The following is an 832-nucleotide window of genomic DNA, read 5'->3' as shown; positions in this document are numbered from 1 at the left end:
GCCCCGCTTACCACAAAAAAAAAAAAAAAAAAGTGACATTTGACAGCCATTTTTCTCTTTTTATTTTTACATGAAGGGTATGCCCTGGTACTAAAAAAATTGCAGTATGGTAGTGTTTGTGACACAAAATGTCAAGTTGTAACTGTGTCACTGTGACTTGCAGTCCTGCAAAGTGGTGAGCACACTACCTATGGTCTCTGTGAGAGTACTAACCTGAACTACTGTAGTGTGAAGGCAGCCATAAACAGTACTAAAACGAATGAGCATAGCTGTGTTCCGATAAAGCTTTATTGATAGACACTAAAACTTGAATTTATATAACTTTCACATGCTGCAAAATATAATTCTTTTTGTTTTTAAAGCATTTAACAATGTAAATATCATTCTTAGCTTACTGTAGGCCACACAAAGACAGGTGGCAGGCCAGATTTGGCCTGTGGGTCACGATTTGCCAACCCCTGCCTTAACCTCATGGGATCTATATTTTATTTTGTTTTGTTTTGCGGTATGCGGGCCTCTTACTGTTGTGGCCTCTCCCCTTGTGGAGCACAGGCTCCGGACGCGCAGGCTCAGCGGCCATGGCTCACGGGCCCAGCCACTCCGCGGCATGTGGGATCTTCCCGGACCGGGGCACGAACCCGTGTCACCTGCATTGGCAGGTGGACTCTCAACCACTGCGCCACCAGGGAAGCCCGGGATCTATATTTTAAAGCAGGGGAGGGGGGAAAACAAGAAAATAAGTAAGTGAAGAGGTAAAAGATGCTTTTGTGTTATAAAGGAAATTAATAGCAAGATGGCCAGAATGCTTCTTTGAGGAAATATGTAATGCAAA

The sequence above is a fragment of the Neophocaena asiaeorientalis genome, unplaced genomic scaffold (assembly GCF_003031525.2).
Source record: "Neophocaena asiaeorientalis asiaeorientalis breed wild unplaced genomic scaffold, Neophocaena_asiaeorientalis_V1.1 scaffold174, whole genome shotgun sequence".
In the NCBI taxonomy this organism is placed as follows: Eukaryota; Metazoa; Chordata; class Mammalia; order Artiodactyla; family Phocoenidae; genus Neophocaena; species Neophocaena asiaeorientalis.
Note: the sequence above shows the minus strand (reverse complement) of the source record.